This window comes from Mustela nigripes, chromosome X (assembly GCF_022355385.1).
Source record: "Mustela nigripes isolate SB6536 chromosome X, MUSNIG.SB6536, whole genome shotgun sequence".
NCBI lineage: Eukaryota > Metazoa > Chordata > Mammalia > Carnivora > Mustelidae > Mustela > Mustela nigripes.
Window position 1 is genome coordinate 65889461 of NC_081575.1, and position 22606 is coordinate 65912066.

Consider the following 22606-nt stretch of genomic DNA (forward strand, 5'->3'; position numbering starts at 1 on the left):
GGAAAATGCCAAACAACTCTGCTCCCTAAGTGAGGGTGTCACACTGAGAAAAGCAGTCATTTCCCCTCCTCTCAGCTCTGGAGCAGCAGTGCAGAGGCTTTGACAAGGGGCAGAGACAAGCTGTAACAGAGAGCTCAGAAGGTATCCCCAAGGGAATACATTGGGAATATATTTGGAAAACACTGGGGGAGGGAGGGGCAAAAAAAAAATCAATCCTAAGAATACTCCCAAGAACAGAAATTTTGCTGGTAAGCAGTTGAATGGAGACTGGTAAACATGAGAGCAACAAGCTAAAAAACACCAGTTAGAAGTTTACCAGAGAGAACCAGAGAAAGAGTGAGGTAACAGCATCCCTCTTGTGGTCTGTATATACACTATCAGACCACAATGGAATTAAATCAGAAATCAGTAACAGAAACATAAATGGAAAACCCCCAAATACTTGCAGATTAAATAACACAATCCTAACAATCTGTCAAAACACACACAAGGAGGGGTGCCTGGGTGGCTCAGTGGGTTAAAGCCTCCACCTTCAGCTCAGGTCATGATCCCAGGGTCCTGGGATAGAGACATCTGGCTCTCTGCTCAGCAGGGAAGCTGCTTCCCTTCCCCTCTCTCTGCCTGCCTCTCTGCCTACTTGGGATCTCTGTCTGTCAAATAAATAAAAAATCTTTAAACACACACACACACACACACACACACACACATACACAGACACACGGAGAAACAGACAATCTTATTAGGCCAGTATCTATTAAAGAAATGGAATCAATAATTAACCTTCCAAAACAGAAAGCATCACACCCAAATGGGTTCACTGGTGAATTCTACCAAACATTTTTTTTTTAAAGATTTTATTTATTTATTTGACAGAGAGAAATCACAAGTAGTCGGAGAGGCAGGCAGAGAGAGAGAGAGGAGGAAGCAGGCTCCCTGCTGAGCAGAGAGCCCGATGCGGGACTCGATCCCAGGACCCTGAGATCATGACCTGAGCCGAAGGCAGTGGCTTAACCCACTGAGCCACCCAGGCGCCCCTCTACCAAACATTTAATAAAATATAATACCCAATCTCTAAAGTCTCTTTCAGAAAATAGAAGCAGAGGAAATACTTCATTCTATGAGGCCAACACTACCCTAACAGTGAAATGAAGAACATTACCAGAAAAAAATACAGCATATCAACATTTCTCATTAATAAAGATGCACAAATACCCAACAAACTAGCGAACTGAATCCAAAAATATAATTATACACCATGACAAGCTGTATGTCTCAAGTATGCAAGCCTAATTCAACATTAGAAAATCAATGTGGGACGCCTAGGTGGCTCAGTTGGTTGGACGACTGCCTTCGGCTCAGGTCATGATCCCGGAGTCCCGAGATCGAGTCCTGCATCGGGCTCCCAGCTCCACGGGGAGTCTGCTTCTCTCTCTGACCGTCTCCTCACTCATGCTCTGTCTCACTGTCTCTCTCTCAAATAAATAAATAAAATCTTTAAAAACAGAAAAAAAGAAAATCAATGTAAACCATCACATTAATAACTAAAGAAGAAAAATCAAAAAGATAGTATCAATAGATGCAGAAAAATCATTTGATAAACCCCCACACCCATTCATGATTAAAAATGCTCAGCAAATTTGGAATGTAGAACTTCCTCAACTTAATAATGAGCTTCTACAAAATAAATACAGTTAACATCATACTTAATGGTGAGAAACTGGAAGAATTCCCACAAAATTCGAGAAGGTAAGGATGTCTATCTCTCACTACTCCTTTTTTAATTGCACTAGAAGTCCTAACTAATGCAAAAAGACAAGACAAGAAAAGGAATACAGACTGGGAAGAAAGAAATATGACTGTCTTTGTTCACTGATGATATGGTAGTCTATGTAAAAAAATCCTACTAAAGAACCGACTAAAAAAACCAAATTGGAGCTAAGAAGCAATTACACCAAAGCTGCAAGATACAAGGTTAATATACAAAATCAACAGCTTTCCTAGAGACCAGAAATAAGTGGAATTTGAAGTTAAAAACACAATACTGGTTACACTCATATCACCCAAAATTAAATACTTATGTGTAAATCTAACAAAACATATACAAGATCTATATGGGGAGGGGCACCTGGGTGGCTCAGTGGGTTAAAGCTTCTGCCTTCGGCTCAGGTCGTGATTTCAGGGTCCTGGGATCGAGCCCCGCATTGGGCTCTCCACTCGGCGGGGAGCCTGCTTCCCCCTCTCTCTCTGCCTGCCTCTCTGCCTACTTGTGATCTCTCTCTGTCAAGTAAATAAATAAAATCGGGGAAAAAAAAAAAAGATCTATATGGGGAAAACTGCAACACCCAGATGACAGACATCAAAGAACTGAAAAATGGAAACATATTACAGATAGATAAGAAGACTAAATACTAATCTTCATCGACTCATGATGAGGTTATATCCCCCCAAAAAACTCATCATAAGTTGAAAATATAAGTATACAATGTGTTTAATACATCTAACCTACTGAACATTATTGCTTAGCCTAGCCTAACTTAAACATGCTCAGAACAATTATACTAGCCTATATTTGGGCCAAGTCATCTAATACAAAGCCCATGTAAAGTGCTGAATATATCTCATGTAATTTACTGAATAATGTTCAGAAAGTGAAAAAAACCAAAATGGCTGTATGGGTACAGACTGGTTTTAAATGTATTGGTTGTTTATCCTTATCATCTCATGGCTAGAAGATCACTGCCACTGCCCAGTATCACGAGAATATCATACTAGATATTGCTAGCCCAGAAAAAGATCAAAGTTTAAAATTTGACGTACAGTTTCTACTAAATGTGTATCACCTTTCTACTACCATAAAGTTGGAAAATCTAAGTTGAACCATTGTAAATTGGGGACCATCTGTATTGTCAAGATGTCAATTCTTCCCAATTTGTTTCAACATACTCAATGTAATTCCAGTCAAAATCCCAGCAAATTATTCTACATATTATCAACAAACTGATTCTAGAGTTTATATGGAGAAGTGAAAGATCCAGCATAACTAATGCAATACTGAAGAATAACAATGTTGTAGGACTGACACTGTCTGACTTCAAGACCTGCTGTAAAGCTACAGTAATCAAGACACTGATACTGCAGAAGGAATAGACAAATAGATGAACAGAACAGAAAGCCTAAGCCCAGAAAGAGACTCACACAGACACAGTCAACTGATCTCTGACAAAACAGCAAAGGTCATTCAGTAGAAAACAGTGTCACCCATAAGTGGTGACTGAATAACTGGATATCCACATGTGAAATTAACTCAAAATGGGTCACAGACCTAAATATAAAATGCAAAACTATGAAACTCCTAGAAAGAAACACAGAAAAATCTAGATGAATTTGGATATGGTGAAGACTTTCTAGATATACCAAGATCTATGAAAAAAAATTTTAATAAGCTGGACTTCATTAAAATTCAAAACTAACGCTCTGCAAAAGATGAAAAAAAAAAAATGGCACAGACTAAAATATTTGTAAAAGTCATTATCTGATAAAAGACTATTATCCAAGGGCACCTGGGCAGCTCAATCCGTTGAGCGCCTGCCTTTAGCTCAGGTCACTATCTCAGGGTCCTGGGACTGAGTCCCATGTCGGGCTCTCTGCTCAGCAGGCAGTCTGCTTCTCCCTCTCATTATCCCTCTGTGCCCTTCCTCCGCAAATAAATAAATAAAATCTAAAAAGACTTTAACAAGGAGATACCACTATATACCTATTACAATGATCAAAATCTGGAACTCTAAGAACAACAAATACTAAAGAGGTTGTGAAGCAAAAGGAATGATATAGCCACTTTGTAAGACAGTTTGTTAGCTTTTTTTTTTTTTTAAAGATTTTATTTGTTGATTTGACAGACAGAGATCACAAGCAGACAGAGAGGCAGGCAGAGAGAGAGAGAGGGAAGCAGGCTCCCTGTTGAGCAGAGAGCCCGAAGGCAGCGGTTTAACCCACTGAGCCACCCAGGCGCCCAGTTTGTTAGCTTCTTAAAAGATTAAACATACTCTTATAATACAATTCAATAATCACACTTCTTGGTATTTACCTAAAGGAGCGGAACACTTACATCCACACAAAAACGTGCACACAGATGTTTCCAGCAGCTTTATTCATTAACTGCCAAAACTTGGACACAATCAAGACATCCCTCTATAAATGAATGAATGAACTGGTACACTGAGATAACGGAATATTCAGGGCTCAAAAAGAAATGAGCTATCGAGCCATGACAAGCAGGAACCTTAGATGTGTATTACTAAGTGCACGAAGTCAATGTGAAGACTACATAATGTATGTGATTCCAAGTACCTGATATTCTGGAAAAGACAAACTCATTAAGACTGTAAAAAGATCTGTGGTTGCCTGAGGCTAAGGGAGAGAGAAGCACAAACTGGCAGAGCACAGGGGATGTTTAGGGCAGTGATGGGAAAACCAAGAAACTAGAAGAGCCAGAACAGTTTTGGGGGAAAAAACTACAACTGGAGCACTCACAATACCTGTTTTCAAAACTTATGCAGTATTAGCAAAATGACAGACAAAGAGATCAGTGGAACAAAACAGTGTGTCTAGAAATAGACCCACACATATATGGTCAATTAATTTGTGGCACTGATTGATGTAAAACGAGTGCAAGGGAAAAAACAAAAAACTGTCAACAAACAGTACTGGAATTATCAGAGAATGAGGAGAAAGGGCTAACTATAAAGGAGCATGAGAAAAATTTTTTAGGTTATGAAACAATTTTATATCTTGACTACAGTGACAGTTATACACTGAAGCCCTTTGTGAAAACTCAGAAGTATAAAACTAAGGAGAGTGAATTTTATATTATTTAAATTACACTTCAGTAAACTTAAATATTTAAAAGCTAGATACTGCATAGGGAGAAAGTAAAAATCGTAATATAAATACATTAAGGTAATAGAAAGGACCAGCAGTTGAGTATGTATATAATATAGCTGAATTCAGGGTGGGAGTAAGAAAGGTATGTGTATGAAGGAGAGTTAAATATTATCCAGGGTGGGCAGTCAATAGATAATGGCTAAAACGAAAAATTTTTTTAAAAAGTTAATTAGCGTATTATTTAGATACAATAGAAAAACTGAAATTTCAGCATGATTTGGTTTGCTCTGAGAATGGAAAAGTAAGGGATGAGGGAAATCAGACAACTGTGTTTTATTTAAACAACCTTATAAAGCTATATAACTCTACCATATGGTAGATCTTTTATTTTTAAGTTTAAATCAAAAGAAGTACATCTACATCTTGAGCATGTGCCATGAGTTCTCTGGTAACATTAAACTATTGTTTAGTTAACCTATAAACTGCATTTTACATAAAGTTTAGAATCACTTCAAGGAAGCACAAGATGGGAATGTGGAGACTTCCAAATATGAAGGAACAGCTTATTCTCTACTTCCAAATATTACTTAAACAAACAACTAAGTAGCTACCTAGTGTAAAACTGCAACTCAATCCCTGGACTCTTTGAGGCTGGGTATTCACCACAGGAGTAATTCTGGAGTTCCATTCCCTACCAGTTAGGAAGACTGAAACTATTCCATTACAAAAACCTGGTATGTAGTATGACAAAGGTAGGCCCTGATCACCTATGCTTTCACCAAACTGGAGCATTCCTCGAACCTCCTATTCTCAGTCTATATGACTAGCCTTCATTCCTATTAGGAGTCTTGCTCTGTATCTCGATCTTTTTTTTTTTTTAAAGGATTTTTAAGATTTTATTTATTTATTTGACAGAGAGAGACACAGCGAGAGAGGGAACACAAGCAGAAGGAATGGGAGAGGGGGAAGCAGGATCCCCACAGAGCAGGGAGTCCAATGTGAAGCTTGATCCCAGGACCCCAGGATCATGACCTAAGCTGAAGGCAGATAGATGTTTAAAGACTGAGCTACCCAGGTACCACCCCCCCACCCCCACCTCAATCTTTTGTTTTGGGTCCTGGACCAATCTAAACCAACCATCAGGGAACGACAATCGGTCTGCCTGACTAACATAACTACCTAGAAGTATCTGCTGATATGCTCTACCTACCAATTTGGATCCCATCTCCCTGAACATCGAGCCAGATCAGACATATATCTGCCATGTTCCCTACCCTCAAACATGAACTTCAGACCAGTGGTTTTAAAGCTTTTAGAAGAGTTTATACTCTTAAGACTACTGAGAAAACAAAGAGCTTTAGTTGATTTATTTACAAGTAAACTAAAAAGCCTTTTAAATACTTAAAATACCTATTTAATAATGAATTTAATGATTAACTTAATCAATTAACTTAAATGGTTAATGTTACTTATAATTCTAACCCTAACTCTAATATATCACATACATAACAAATTTTACATAATGAATTTTTGTGCAAAATGACTGTACTTTCAAAACCAAATAACCCTAGCAATGAATAGCATTGTCTTACATATATTTATGTATGTTTGCAATTCTCAGTAATGCTTGGTTTAATAGAAGACAGCTGGAACCTCATATCAGCTTCTCCATTTGAGCTATTATGAAATGTTTTGCTTGGGTGGAAATAGATGAAGAAAGTCCTACTGACATGAAGTTGAAAAATAAATATATTAATATCTTTCCAGATAATTATGAATATTCTCCAATGGTACTATACCAAAACTCAACAAGTGATAGTTTCTCAAAGATCAGCTGAAACGTAGGAATCTATGACTTCTATTTTGTTATTTTAAAATTCACTGGTCTTGCCCTTTCAATGAATATTTAACCCATGCATGATTGTGGAACACCCTACAAGGGTCATTTGGAAAATATTGGTTTACTGAGTCATGCAGATCCTCAAAATGTTGCACATTTCATTAGATGTTATTTTAAAAATCATATTCATTAAAATATCTCATGTAGCGGCACCTGGGTGGCTCAGTGGGTTAAGCCTCTGCCTTCCGCTCAGGTCACGATGCCAGGGGTCTTGGGATCAAGCCCCACATTGGGCTCTCTGAATAGTGGGGAGCCTGCTTCCCCTCTCTCTCTGCCTGTCTCTCTGCCTACTTGTGATCTCTGTCAAATAAGTAAAATCTTTTTTTTTTTAAATCTCATGTTGGGTGCTTGGGTGGCTCAGTGGGTTGAGCCTCTGCCTTCGGCTTGGGTCGTGATCTCAGGGTCCTGGGATCAAGTCCCGCATTGGTTTCTCTGCTCAGTGGGGAACCTGGTTCCTCCTCTCTCTCTGCCTGCCTCTCTGCCTACTTGTGATCTCTGTCAAATAAATAAATAAAATCTTTAAAAATATAAATAAATAAATAAATCTCATGTTATCACAAAAATCTTAACTGTAAGTAAGCACTGGTGAAACTATAAAGCTCATACAGATGGACATAAGTTCACGAAAATTCTAAAATTTTGTTTGAAATCCAAAATTTTAAATGGGTAACAAATACTATCAATTGTTTTCCTTGAAAGGAGAAGCTCACTTATTTACTTAAAAAATATATATATACTTAAAAGTCAAATATAAAAACCCATAGTTTCTCTAACAGTTATTCTACTAAGTAAACTGTTTTAAGTGAAAAAATTGAATAGCAGTTTTCTATGATGCTACAGATGATTTTCCAAGGCAATCACCATAACTCAGTATGCAGAAGTGATTCATGCTTACTGTCCTTTTTAATCACACAATATTAAGACATGTACTCATGGGTCTATATTTAATATAATTTAGTAACATTTTTGCTCAAAAACATTATTTTTAAATATTGACCATTTTTTCAAGTTTTTAGTACAAGTGCATGGTGAAGAATACAATGACCACTGGTACAATTTGGTACCTCTGTTCTCAGGCAGAAGCAGATTTATTTTCCACTGCTTTAACACCATCAGTGCAGATATCAACACAGTAAAAGTAAAGTAACAACTTAGTACTATCCTGAAAATATCTTCCACTCTGCAGTTCCCTCGAAAAGTCCAAACACTGAAAATTGTATTATACTGTTGGCCACCACCTCGGATGTTATGTTCCCCTAGATGTGCCAATTCCTCTATTATGGCTTACTGCCCTTTCCCAACAGTACTACTGACATCTATACCAGTCTAAGCAATGACAATTTCACTATTATTTCATCTGTTTTGTAGAAAACAAGAGATTTAAAAAAAAAACACTATGCTTCATTTCCAAATCAATAAGGCTTTCTCACTCCTCCCAGGAACCACTAAAGCTGTGTCTTCTGAATAGATGAGTTTTCTCAATTAGCTGAGGGTTTACACAATATGCAAACTTTTTTTTAACTTTAGAAGAGAATCCTAAAATGTGTAACGTACTTTTCTGACTAACAAAACTGAAGATGTAACTATAACTTAACCTTTTCTAGACGCCCTCTACATTAAACTGTCCCAAACTATTTTATATATATTTGCCTCCTTAACTGCAGTCAGGCTATGAGCTGCACTTATAGGAACAATCAATTATTCATGCTATCACTCCTCTCCTACTTTCAAAATCTGTCATGGACCTGGAAACCAGATTTATTAGAATTATATATCAAGGTTCCAGGTGAGATTCACTGAAATGAATTCAATATGAGCTCTAGTGCAGACACTGCTGTACCTCTTTTACTCAAAATGCTTTTTATTCTACTTTTGAGCTGTGTTCAAAACACATTAACTGGCTAAACAGCTGAGTTTCAGACATTAAGATGATACTATACTTGCACACTGAAAATGAAGCCTTGGGATGCCCAGGTGGCTCAGTCAGTTAAGGGTTGGCCTTTGGCTCAGGTCATGATGCCAGGGTCCTGGGGTCAAGTCCTGTATTGGGCTCCTTGCTCAGTGGGAAGCCTACCTTCTCCCTCTGCTTGCCACTCTTCCTGCTTGTGCTCATTCGCATGCTCTCTCTCTCTGACAAATAAAATCTTAAAAAAAAAAGTTTTCTTTTAAAAAAAAGTTACAAAAAAAAAAAATAAAATGAAACCTTGTCCAGATAACTTGAAATCTATAAAGGTTTGATAAATCAGTAATTCAAGACCAGAGATTTTTATAATTAAACCTGTAATTTTAAGATAAATGTACATTCATATGCAGTTCTTAGAAATAATACAAAGATAACCCTTTTACTGTCTACCCACATTACTCCAACAGCAACAGCTTACAAAACCAAACTACAATATCACCACCACCACCAGGATATTTTTATTAATAGTCAAGATGCAGACTTTTTTTTTTTAATTTTATTTATTTGAGAGAGTGAATGGGCAAGAGAGTACATGAGCAGGGGTGGGGGGCAGGGGACAGAAGGTGGTGATTAACAGACTCCTTGCTGAGCAGGGAGCCTGACTCAGGGATTGGATCCAGGGATCATGATCTGAGCGAAGGCAGAGGCTTAACTGACTGAGCCACCCAGGTGCCCCCAGAGCACTTTCTTTAACACAAAGATATTTCATGTGATCTTACAACTCATCACCCTTCTGAACCCAACCCCATCCCTGAAACTTAATAACCACTACTCTATTTTCCATTTCTATGATTCTGTCATTTTCAGAATACTATATAAATAATACCTTCTACAATTGGATTTTTTCACCTGGCATAATTCTCTGGAGATTCACCCAAGTTGTTGTATGAATTTCATTCTTTTTTTATTCCTAAGTGATTACACATATGAAAAATTTAGCTAAGCTTCTCTATATTGCTGCCTCAGCATCCATTTTGTTTGGCTAAACAGGCCTGAAGGGGCCTTAAACTGACATTTGCTCTTCATGCAAACACATGCCCTAGATAACAACCTACACAGTCACAACTATGTTAGTCCTGATACAACTTCCCCAATGGCGCTGTGATAGTCTCCCTTGCCTCCCAGGGCTTTTCCCTTGTGCAACCCTTGTATTAGACCCCTGAAAAGCTTACCAAAACCTTGCATTTCTAGGTTTGAATCGACCAATCCAGTCTTAGCCCAGAAATCCCAAAGCACTACCTACAAACCCTAACAAAGGTATGTGCCCCAGGTCCTGACCTGCCGTCTACCTGCACCGTCTTGACTTCTTCATGTGGCTCCTCAAGATGCGTGGTGTACTTACCTCCAAGGACCTGTGAGTAATGAACTCTCTATTTCCAATTTTCCTTGTGGTCTCTTATAGCACCTGGGCTCACCATCAAACATCCCAAGGGTTTTACTTAACAAATGTTAATTTGGGGCGCGTGGATGACTGTCGGTTAAGCATCCCACTCTTGGTTTCCATTCAGGTTATGATCTCATGAGTTGTGGGATTGATCCGGTTCCGTGCTTGGCAGGGAGTCTGCTTGGAGATTCTCTCCTTCTGCCTCTCCTCCTGCTCTGTCTCTCTTAAGTGACTAAATGCATCTTGGGGGAAAAAAATAAAAAGTTAAATTAACAACTTGCAATGAACATATCACAATTTCTTAAAGGCATCCAACCATTAAAAGACATCTGGAAGGGGGTGCCTGGGTGGCTTAGGTGGTTAAGCATCTGCCTTCAGCTCAGGTAATGATCCCAGGTCTCTGGGATCCACCCTTGCATCCTCTGGCTCCCTGCTTAGCAGGGAGTCTACTTCTCCCTACCCCCTCTGCCCCTCCCCTAACCCCACTTTTAAGAGAGCTTGTTCTCTCTTAAAAAAATAAAATCTAAAAACTGAAAGAATTTTTTAAAAAATTAAAAATAAAAGACATCTTGGAATTTCTACACTGTCACTATTATGAATAAGATGCTATAAAGATTCATACACAGGTTTGTGTGTGAATATAAATTTTCATTTCTCTGGGATTTATTTTTTATACTCAAGGGTGTAACTGCTGGATTATACAGTAGTTGCATGTTTAATATAATAAGAAACCGCTAAACTTTCCAGAATAGCTATATCATTTTACATTCCCATCAAAAACATGAGTAATCCCGATTCTCTGTATTCAATACTTGATGTTACCACTATTTTTCATTTTATTATTTTAATCTATTTCCTCATGCTTTCATCTTCATTTTAAAAATGGCTAATGGGGGCACCTAGGTGACTCAATGGGTTAAAGCCTCTGCCTTCAGCTCAGGTCATGATCCCAAGGTCCTGGGATTGAGCCCTGCATCAGGCTCTCTGCTCAGCAGGGAGCCTGCTTCCCTCTCTCTCTGTCTCTCTCTCTGCCTACTTGTGTTCCCTCTCTCTGTGTCAAATAAATAAAATCTTTTTAAAATAAGTAAGTAAATAAATAAATAAATAAATAAATAAAAATGGCTAGTGATGTCAAACAGCTCTTCCTTTTCAAATGTGCCATCTGCTCATCTTCTTCCTTAAAATATCCCTTCATGTCTTTTGTCCATGTTCTAATTGGATTGACAGGCTGGTTTTTTACTATTTGGTTTCTAGATTTTTAATGTATTTGTAACTAAATAATACCAGTATTTACATGGAGGATTCACAGTTCACAAATAAATTCTTGCCACTCTGTAGCTTCTCTTTACATGCTCTTACCAGTCTTCAGCAGAATAAGAGTTTTTAGTTTTCATGAGGTTTAATTAATCAATTTTTCCTTTTACAGGTCATGTTTTTGAAGTATATGAACTCCTGGGGCCCCTGAATGGCTTGGTCAGTTGAGTAGCTGCCTTAGGCTCAGGTCATGATCCCAGGGTCCTAGGATCGCTGAGAGCCTGCTTCACCCTCTCCCTATACCTGATGCTCTGCCTACTTGTGCTATCTCTCTGTCAAAAAGATAAAAACCTTAAAAAAAAAAAAAAAAAAGTATATGAACTCCTTGTCTACCCCAAGATTCTGAGGATTTTCTCCTGTTTTCTTCTAGAAGTTTTATAGTTTTAAGTTTTACGTTTTACACTGAGTCTAGAGTTTGTTTTTCGTTCTTTTTATACAAGGTGTGAAACCTAGGTCAAGACTCTTTTTTCCCCCCTATGGATGTCCGGTTGCTCAAGGACCATTGTTGGAAAGGCTCCTTCCCTACTCCACTGTTTTTCTGCATTTGTCAAAATCAGGTGGGCATAACTGTATCTGTTTCTCAGTTCTTGATTCTGTCATACTGATAAGTATGTGTCTATCCCTCTACCAGCATAACACTATCTTGATTATTCTAAATATACAGTAGACATTAATAAGAGATAGAATGATTCTACCAATTCAGTTTTTTTCAAGATTGTTTCAGCTATCTAGGGCCTTTGCTTTTTCATATAAGTTTTATCTTTTTTTAAAAGATTCTATTTATTTATTTATTTATTTGTTTATTTGACAGATAAAGCACAAGCAGGAGGGGCAGGAGATCCTGGGACCCCAAGATCATGACCTAAGCTGAAGGCTGATGCTTAACCGACTGAGTCATCTAGACACTCCAAATTCATTAATTTCTTACCTTATTATTTCCTTCCTTTAGCTGGTTTGGGGTTAATTATGCTTTTTTTTTCTTTTTTAGTTTCTTGAAGTGGGAAGTTGATTATAGAATTGACCCCTTTTCCCATTTCTAAAAAAAAAGAAAGAAAAGAAAGAAAAAGAAAGTACTTTGTGGTATAAATTCTTCTCCATACAATGCTTTAATACTTTGTCTCACATATTTTGATAACTATGCTTACATGTCCTTTCAGATAAATAAACACATATATGCATATATTTAAAATTCCCCTTGAAACTTTAACTTTGATCCACAGATTAAGAGTGATGATTAATATCCAACTAGAGTTCCTTATTTTTGCTTTTAATTTTTAGTTTGAATCTATTATAGTCAGAATATACTCTGTATGATTTCAGTTATTTTAAATTTGGTGAGGTTAAGTTTGGTTTATGTTGGTAAACCTCTTTATTAATTTGAGAGAGTGCGAGTGAGCCTATGCAAGCCCCGGAGGGGCGGGGCGGGGGGAGACTCCTGCAGACTCCACACTGAGCATGGGGCCCAATGTGGGCTCAATCTCATAACCCAAGATCATAACCTGAGACAAAACCAAGAGTCAGATACTTAGCCAACTGAGCCTCCCAGGCACCCCTAAATCTTCTGAATAGCACAGAAAACACTATAAAATAGTATGTATTTATTATTCAGCAACAAAAAGAAATGAGCTATCAACTCAAGAGGCACAGAGGATTGCTACATGAAAGAAGTAAAGTGAAAAGGCTATATAATGTATGATTCCAACTGTATGAGATTCTGGTAAAGGCACACAATAAACATAGTAAAAAATATTAGTAGTTGTCAGGAGTTTGAAGGGTGGGATGGACGAAAAGGTGGGAATACAGGGGATTTTTAGGGCAGTGTAACTACTTTGTAGGATTCTGTAATGGTGAATGCATATAATTTTAAATTTATCAAAAACAAATATAATATATAAAGCAGAGTGAACCCCAATGTCAACTATAGACTTAGTTAATAATATATCAATATGGCTCAACTGTAATAAATGTACCATACAAATACAAGATAGCAATAAAGGAAACTGGTTTTATCTGGGGGGGGGGGGTATTTTCAGAGGATATATGGAAACTATATTTTCTCAATTTTTCTGTAAACATAAAACTAAAAAATAAACCCTAGTAATTAAAAATAATTAATGTATATTCTTCAGTTGTTGTATGATGTGTTCTATAAATGCCAATTAAATCTCGTTGGTTTACTGTACTGTTACCTTTTTTTTTTTTTTTTAAGATTTTATTTACTTGACAGAGAGAATACAAGCAAGAGGAGTGGCAGACAGAGGGAGAGGGAGAAGCAGGCTCTCGGATGAGCAGGGAGACTGATGCGGGGCTTGATCCTGGGACTCTGGGATCAGGACCTGAGCCAAAGGCAGACACTTAACCAAGTGCCCCACCTAGGTGCCCCACTGTTGAATTCTTCTAAACACATACTGATATTCTGTCTCGTTGTTCCACCAATTGTGAAGACTGCTGAGTCTTACAATTCTTCTGTTTGGTACATGCACTTCAGAACTGCTGTGTTTTGTTTTTTTTTTTAAAAAGAGAGAATCCAAGTGGGAGAGTAGAGGAGGAGGGGCAGAGGGAGAGGCAGAGAATCTTAAGCAAACGCTGCACTGAGGGAAAAGCCCGATGTGGGGCTCAATCTCATGACTGAGATGGTGATCTGAGTAGAATTCAAGAGTCAGACACTTAACTAAGCTACCCAGGGGCCCTAGGACTGCCATATAAGTGAATTTTATCATTACAAAGTACCCTCCTCTTTAATATCTATATATTAATATATACCAATTATATTAATGTGTCATATATACAATATATTTTTGTCTAAAGCCTACTTTATCTGATATTAAAATAGTCACTACTAGGGTATCTGACTAGATCAGTCAGCTACAGCATCTGACTCTTAATCCTGGGGTTGTAAGTTCAAGCCCCATATTGGCTGTAAAGTTTACTTAAAAATAAAATCTATAAAAAAAATTTTTTTAAATAAAAATAAATAAAATAGGGATGCCTGGGTGGCTCAGTTGGTTAAGCAGCTGCCTTCAGCTCAGGTCATGATCCCAGCGTCCTGGGATCGAGTCCCACATCGGGCTCCTTGCTCGGCAGGGAGCCTGCTTCTCCCTCTGCCTCTGCCTACCATTCTGTCTGCCTGTGCGAGCTCGCGCGCGCTCTCTCTCTCTCTCTCTCTGACAAATAAATAAATAAAATCTTAAAAAAATAAATACATAAATAAATAAATACATAAAAAAAATAAAATCTAAAAAAAAAGTCACTACTGCTTTCCTTTGAGGTTTGCATGGCGTATCTCTGACTACAACTCTACTTTCAATCTGCCTACATAATCATATTTGAAGTCAGTTTTTTTTTAAAGATTTATTTATTTATTTGACAGAGAGAGATCACAAGTAGGCAGAGAGGAAGGGAAGCAGGCCCTCTGCTGAGCAGAGAGCCCGATGCAGGACTCGATCCCAGGACCCTGAGATCATGACCTGAGCCGAAGGCAGCGGCTTAACCCACTGAGCCACCCAGGCGCCCTGAAGTCAGTTTCTTATTAACACATATAATTGGGTCATAGCTATTACTCTATTCTGACAGTCTCTTGTCTTTGTCTTAAGTGCATTTAGACCACTGAAATCTAATGTAATTGTCAATATATTAAAGCTAACCTCTGCCATCTTATTTTTCCTTTGTTCTCTTAGTTTTCTATTTTTTACATGCATATATATATATATATACACACACACATTACCAAAGTCTACTGTCAACCTTTTACTAATTCAAATCAAGTGCAGAAACCACCCCTCCTTTATGACCCTTGATCCTCCCCCAATTATACCAAAATTGTCTTAAATATTTCCTTTAAGTACAATTTACATGCAACACCAAAACCATGATCCATGAAAGAAATAACTGATTAAGTTAAACAACTAAAATGAGTTGCATGCCCTGTACAAAACAGTACAAGGAAAATGAAGAGACAAAGAGATGATTTTGCAAAAAACTATCTGATAAAGGATGTGTAACCAAAATATACAAAGAACTCTTTTTTTATAAATATTGTATTTCTTTATTCAAGAGAAAGAGATAGTAGGATCAAGAGAGTGAGAGAGAGCATGAATGGGGGGAGGGGCAGAGGAAGAAGCAGACTCCTTGCTGAGCAGGGAGCCCAACACAGAGCTCGATCCCAGGACCCCAGGATCACGACCTCAGCTGAAGGCAGACACTTAATGACCAAGCCACCCAGGCGACCCCACAGAAAGAACTCTTTTAGAACTCAACAATAAGGAAACAAGAAATCTAGTCAAAAAAATAAGCAAAACACCTTAACAGTGACCCAAAGAAAATAAGGAGATGAAAAGATGAACATATATCGTAAGAGAACTGCAAATTAAAACAACAATGAAATACCACTACACACCTACCAGAATAGCTTAAAAAAAAAAAAAAAAAAAAAGCTAAAATATTTTTTAAAAAAGCAAAAAAAAAAAAAATGAAACAGAATTGGCAATATCAAATGCAGCAAGGACAAAGAGCATTTTCTCATTCATTACTAGTGACAGTGCAAAATACCACAGCAAGTACAGGAAAGAGTATGGCAGTATAAAACTAAACACACTCTTACCATACAATTCAGCAGTCACGCTTCTTAGTATTAGAACCAAAAATTTATGTCTACACAACCTGCAAAAGGATATTTATAGCAGCTTGATTTATAAAGATATGGGTTTACTTAACAATACATCAATTGTCAAAAATTAGAAGCAACTAAGATGCTGTTCTTCAGTAGGTGAATGGTAAGTAAACTATTGTACACCCAGACACTGAATTATTATTCTCCACTAAAAAGAAATGAGCTATCAAACCATGAAAAGACATGGAGGGTTCTTAAAAGAACACTGCTAAGTAAAAGAAGCCAATCTAAAAAGGCTATATACTATATAATTCAGACTACAAAACATGGAAACAGAAAAACCACAGAGACAATGAAAGATCACTGGAAAAGGAAAAACCACAGAGACAATAAAAGATCACTGGTTGCCACAGACTTCAGGGAGGCAGGTGAAAGGAAGGGATGGAGAGATGGTGCATAGGGTAAACTATTCTTTATAATACTGTAATGTTAGATACATGACATCATGCATTTGTCGAAACTCTTAGAATTGCAGGACATAAAGAGTGAACCTTAACATAAACTGTAGATGGTACTTAACAATAATGACTGTAAGTCCATTTACTGTAATAAATGAACCACACTAATGCAAGATGGGTAAACTGTATGATGGGGAGGGAGTAGTATGGGAACTCTCTGTACTAGCCACTCAACTTTTCTGTAAGTCTAAAGCTATTCCATAAATAAAATTAATTTAATTAAATTAACTTTAATTAATAGATTTAAAGACCTGAATGTAAGAAGTGAAATGATAAAATGAGAAGAAAACAGAATATTTTTTCTACTTTGGCAAAGGAAAATATTCATTAGATAAAAAACATGGACCCACAACTATATGGTCAACTAATCTTTGGCAAAGCAGGAAAGAATATCCATTGAAAAAAATACCTCTTTTCAACAAACTGTGTTGGAAAAACTGGACAGCAATATGCAGAAGAATGAAACTGGAACACTTTCTAGTTCCAACACCATACACGGAAATAAATTCAAAATGGATTAAAGACCTAAACATGAGATGAGGAACCATTAAAATTCTAGAGGAGAACACAGGCAGAAACCTCTCTGACACTGATCTTAGAACTTCTTATAAGACACATCTCTGTAAACAGGGGAAAAAAGGAAAAATGAACTACTGGGACTTCATTAAAATAAAAACTCCCTACACAGTAAAAGAAACAATCAACAAAATCAAAAGGCAACATACGGAATGGGAGAAGATACCTGCAAATGATATATCTGACAAAGGGTTAGTATCCAAAATCTATAAAGAACTTATAAAGTCCAAACCCAAAAGACAAATAATCCAGTTAAATGGACAGAAGACATGGATAGACATTTTTCCAAAGAAGACATACAGATGAACAACAGACACATGAAAAGATGCTCAACATCACTCACCATCAGGGAAAACACAAATAAAAACTACAACGAGATTACTACCTCACAAGGTGGAGAAAGGGGAACCCTCTCACACTGTTGTTAGGAATGCAAACTGGTGCAGACACTCTGGAAAATAGTACGGAGGTTCCTCAGAAAGTTAAAAATAGAACTACCCTACAATACAGCAATTGCACTACCAGGTATTTACTCAAGAATACAAGAACACTGATTTGAAGGGATATATGCACCCTGATGTTTACAGCAGCATTATCAGCAAGAGCTAAATTAGGAAAAGAGCCCAAATGTCCATCAACTGATGGGTAAAGAAAATGTGGTAAATATATACAAGGGGATATTACTGAGCCATCAAAAAAGAATGAAATCTTGCCATTTGCAATGACATGAAGAAGCCAGAGTATAAGCAAAATAAGTCAGTCAGAGAAAGACAAATACCATGATTTCACTCATATTTGGAATTTAAGAAACAAAACAGATGAGCATAGGGGAAGGAAGAAAAAAAAGATAGGGAGGCAAACCATAAGGGACTCCTGACTACAGAGAACAGAGTTCCTGGAGGGGAGGTGGGCGGGGCATGGGCTAAATGGGTGACCGGTATTAAGGAGGGCACTTGCTGTGATTAGCACTGGGTGTTATATGTAAGTGAAGAACCACTAAATTCTTTTTTTTTTTCTTTTAATTTGACAGAGATCACAAGTAGGCAGAGAGGCAGGCAGAGAGAGAGAGAGGAGGAAGCAGGCTCCCCTCAGAGCAGAGCCCGATGCAGGGCTCAATCCCAGAACCCTGGGATCATGACCTGAACCAAAGGCAGAGGCTTTAACCTACTGAGCCACCCAGGCGCCCTAAGAATCACTAAATTCTACTCCTAAAACCAATATTACACTATACTTTAACTAACTAGAATTTAAATAAAAACTTGAAACAAAAAAAACAATAAAGTATATACCATATGAGAAAAAAAGTTATGAAATGAATTTCATCAAAAAAACTTCTGATCTTTGGGGTGCCTGAGTGGCTCAGTGGGTTAAAGCCTCTGCCTTTGGCTCAGGTCATGATCCCAGGGTCCTGGGGATAGAGCCCCACATCTGGCTCTCTGCTCAGCAGGGAGCCTGCTTCCCCTCCTCTCTCTCTGCCTACCTCTCTGCCTACTTGTGATCTCTGTCTGTTAAATAAATAAACAAAATCTTAAAAAAAAAAAAAAAAAAACCTGATCTTTGGGATGCCTAGGTGGCTCAGTTGGTTAAGCATCTGCCTTTGGCTTAGGTCATGATCCCAGGGTCTTCAGAGCAATTAAGTCCTGTGTTGGGCTCCTTGCTCAACGAGGAGCCTGCTTCTCCCTCTGCCTGCCACTCCCCCTGCTCATGCTCTCTCTATCCGACAAATAAATGGATGAAATCTTTAAAAACAAAAACAAAAAGTTAAAAAAACTTCTGATCTTTTAATGACATCCTTAAGAAAACCAAAGGCACCCCAAGAGAATGGGAGGATATATTCAAAATACATACATCTGACATACATCTGACAAAGGCCTTATACCTAGAAAATATGAAGAAACATTCTATATCAATCCTAAGATAAGCAACCCAATTAAAAATGAACAAAATTTTGACCAGACATTTCACAAAAGATATAAATGTAAAACAGCACATGAAAAGGTATTCAACATCATAATTCCTGGGGAAATGCAAATTAAAATGACAAAATACTACTAAACACTTATTAGAATGGCTTTTTTTAAAACACTATGAAATGCTGTTGAGAGTGTAGAACATTTGGAAATGGAAACATTTCAGGTGGGAATGTACAACAGTAAAGCTTTTTTGGAAAACTATTTGGCAGTCTCTTGTAACGTTAATTATACTCTTACAGTATGACCCAATAAACCTACTCCTAGGTATTTATTTACCCAAGACAAAACTAAAAATACATATCCATACCAAAATTAGTATGAAATGTTCAGAAGCTTTATTGTACCACTAAAACCTGGAGACAACCAAAAAGTCCTTCCAACAAGTGAACAAATAAACTAAGGTACTATCAATTTTATTTATAAATTATAGCTTGATGTGGGAAACAAAGGTGAAGAAAAATTATTAAATTTCCTTACTAGCTACAAGCCACTGACAAGTCCCTAAAACAGGCAGAGTGACATTCCTCTAGGGACTCAACTGCCTCGATGTTAATATGGGCAAAAGGCAATCCTAACCTGACCCCACCCCCAAACCTGTAAGTCTACTTTAACGTATAAAAATTCCTTTGGAGGGGCGCCTGGGTGGCTCAGTGGTTAAGCCGCTGCCTTCGGCTCAGGTCATGATCTCAGGGTCCTGGGATCAAGTCCCGCATCGGGCTCTCTGCTCAGCAGGGAGCCTGCTTCCTCCTCTCTCTCTGCCTGCCTCTCTGCCTACTTGTGATTTCTCTCTGTCAAATAAATAAATAAAATCTTTAAAAAAAAAAAATTCCTTTGGAAACTTCCTTTATCTCTAACCACCCCCCTCCCCGCAAGATACATGTTGGCAATCTTCCTACACGCTTATGGCCCACAGGTATACATCTGAAGGGTCTCATAACTAAGGTTATATTAGGTGGTAATAAATGACCTTTTCCCAACAATAGCAAGCCCCCTCAAGGTCCTGGAAACCTTGCTTCCAAATTCCTTAGAGATTTACAGTATCCAAAACCCCTTCCAACTTGAAAGTATGTAATGGGCCACTCCTCATGATCCCTGTGCAGCTCTTTCTGCCCACAGGTCTTGCCCCCATGCTTTAATAAAATCACCTTTTTGTACCAAAGATGTCTCAAGAATTCCTTCTTGGTCGTCAGCTTCGAACCCTAACATCTTTCCTACATCATCTAAGTTGAAGAAAAAGGAAGAAGGGTAACTAACAAACTCAGGGAAAATATTTGCAATTTAACTTCAGATAGGGCTACATTCAAATTAAACAAAGAATTATTTAAAATTGGAGAGAAATTATCAAAAATCTAACAGATAAACAGGAAAAAAGGGTATTAACTACTTGCAAAAGAAAAGCCTACGAAGGGGAGACTGGGTGGTTCAGTCGTTAAGCATCTGCCTTCGACTCAGGTCATGATCACATCCACGTTGTTGTCCCTGCTACTCCCTCTCCTCCAACCCCTGCTTGTGTTCCCTCTCTCGCTGTGTCTCTGTCAAATAAATAAAATCTTTAAAGAAAAAAAAAAGAAAGAAAGAAAAGCCTATAAAAATGATACTTAAAATTGAGAAAAATTTTAAACTTACTCAAAGTTTTTAAAAATACAAATTTAAAAAACACTGGGATGCCATTCTTCACCAAATTGGCAATATTTTTTTAAATATGAAAAGTGGGAAAAATAAAAAGAGCTAGGATGGCAGCACTGTAGGAGGACCGTACAAAAATTCTAAGTACCCAAGAAATCAACCTGGGAACTATCAGAACAAACTGTACAACTAGAGGGAGAGAAGAGGCTACATCAAGGAAATTGGGAAATGTTGAGAGGTGCTTTGGGGGAGAAATGGACTTGTGGGTGCTGTGCCAGGGAAGGAGCCCTGGTCTCAGAGAAAGGTGAGATAGAATGGTATGCACAGGAATACACACAAGAGAACACTCCTCCAAAGCCACTGGCTGGGAAAACCAGAGAGGCTGATTTTCATGAGTTTTTGTAACAAGCAGGACTTAAGGCCTTGAGTTTTGGAGGTCCACAGGCTTGGCTGGAATAGAGACCTGGGGACACTGCCCTACTCCTAGAGAGAAGGCAGGCATGCAACCGGAGGCAGACAACACCATCTGAGGACTGCCTATAGCACATGGGGACAGACTGTTCACACTTCCTGGAGCATTATCTGTGAGAGGTGGCTTTGCCTCTCCAGGGACAGAATGGACTAAAGAGCAAGAGCCACCATTTCCTTCCCCTGTCCCTCAGCACAGGCACAGAGACATGGGCTGAGGGTGGATAAATCAAACTGGCTGTTCAGCCCACTTTGGTCCAAATCCCATACCCCTGCACTCTGGCGTGACTGCCCTTCTTGATCAAAACCTGCATTAGTTCTAGTGGAGTGAGACCCTACCCCAGAAGACCATCGCAGGCCTCCAGCACACCTAGTCCCTAAAGTTTGGCCATTTAAAAGCCAGCAAGCTTGGCTGGGATACAGCCCAAAGTGCAATAAACTACTCCAAGAAGGCAAGCAACCTGGAGACAGTATGAAAACTGATCTGAATTAACACATGGGACACATGAGGGGAAATTATTCACTGTTCTGAGTGCTTCCCTGAGAGCACCAAGCACAGACTCCCTCTCCGGGAAAAAAAAGGAATAGCTGGCGCCATTTCACTCCACTGCCTCTCAGCACAAACCAACTTCAATGAACAGCACAGCGCCAACACTGGCTGCCTGGCTCCCTAACCACCCCCCGCCCCCCCCAATACCCCCCCCAGCCCTGAACACTCTGCTGCTAATGTTTGACTCTAGCAAGTGTAAGTAAGGAAAAGCACAGCAGGTCCTTTCCCCAAAAGACCAGCAGAAAGCCCTGCATGCACCAGGTCTACAGACCATTGAGTTCTTCCTTTTTTTTTTTTTTTTTTTTTTTTTTAAGATTTAAGAGAGAGAGCACGCAAGAGCAAGCGCACAGAGGTGGGAGGGGTGGTATGGAGGGGAAGAGGGAGAAAAGTAGGCTCCCTGTCAAGCAAGGAGCCTGATGCAGGGCTCGATCCCAGGACCCTGTGATCAAGACCTGAGCCAAAGGCAGACATGTGACTGAGTCTCCCCTGACCACGGAGTTCTGGGAGACTTCAGTTCTAATGGAAGTAGTATCAGTTCTCATGTAACAAGCAGACCAGAGCACACCTGGCTAAAACCCACCATATTCTGGCCAAGAGCCAAACACTGCTCACTGCAGGAAAGGAAGACCTCTGCAGATGACTGACCCAAGAGCGTAGCAGAGTGCTGCAAAAGGGAGAGAAAAGGCAGAGTGCTGCATGAGGGAAAGCAGAGCGCATGCAGTACACACCACAGACATTCACTGAAGTGCCAAGCCCTGTACACTACCTGACCTCTTCTTTGTAAAGCCACCATTCTCAGGAGCAGGAAACGTAAAAGACTTTTCCAACACACATAAGACAGAGC

General features: G+C 38.6%; 1 long non-coding RNA gene across 6 annotated transcripts in view; it reads right to left on the reverse strand.

The window, feature by feature from the left end:
* LOC132006786 (uncharacterized) overlaps nucleotides 1–22606 on the reverse strand; it is a 126817-nt gene that overhangs the window by 86855 nt on the left and 17356 nt on the right. For 4 of the 6 annotated variants that reach the window (XR_009401226.1, XR_009401229.1, XR_009401224.1 and 1 more), the window contains exons 2-3: nucleotides 12371–12478; nucleotides 10087–10370 (exon numbers count right to left, since the gene is read on the reverse strand). This is a non-coding gene — a long non-coding RNA (uncharacterized LOC132006786). Of the gene's footprint in view, nucleotides 1–866; nucleotides 1493–9042; nucleotides 10371–12370; nucleotides 12479–22606 lie in introns of those variants that run through there. The other 2 variants (XR_009401227.1, XR_009401223.1) reach the window with 2 other exon arrangements.